A 468-nucleotide genomic window follows, 5' to 3' on the forward strand; every position below is an offset into this window, starting at 1 on the left:
GGGCTGGACCTCGGCCCCCCCGGCTGCACCCCAGCATCCCGGGCTGGACCCCGGCCCCCCCGGCTGCACCCCGGCCCCGCGTTGCTCTTCGCGGGGAGAAGGGGCTCGGAGCTTGGCGGATTTTGCGAGGGGTGTCCCTGAGGCTCCCCTGGGCACCCGAGCCGTCACATGAGCAGTTTTAATGCAGTCTGAGGGTCATTCAACGGATACCATGATGGGAGTTTTTAAAGGCAAATCCCAAACAACCGTCCATACGTGTAAAAAGACAAAGGCAGGCGTTTTTCAGTTTCTGGTGCCTCCCTACCTTTCTGTCCAGGACACGGGGTTTTACCTGGCCTCTCACTTATGCATTTCCCATTTTCAAGTTTCAGGAAAGACTCAGGCACGTGCAGTTACTGTTCCATTCATGCGCTTTCCAAATTCTCAACGATTCACCAGAAAGCACGGGGAGCGGTACAGCACGTATGT

This window comes from Athene cunicularia, assembly GCF_003259725.1.
Source record: "Athene cunicularia isolate RWA chromosome 23 unlocalized genomic scaffold, athCun1 chr23_part1, whole genome shotgun sequence".
Lineage (NCBI taxonomy): Eukaryota > Metazoa > Chordata > Aves > Strigiformes > Strigidae > Athene > Athene cunicularia.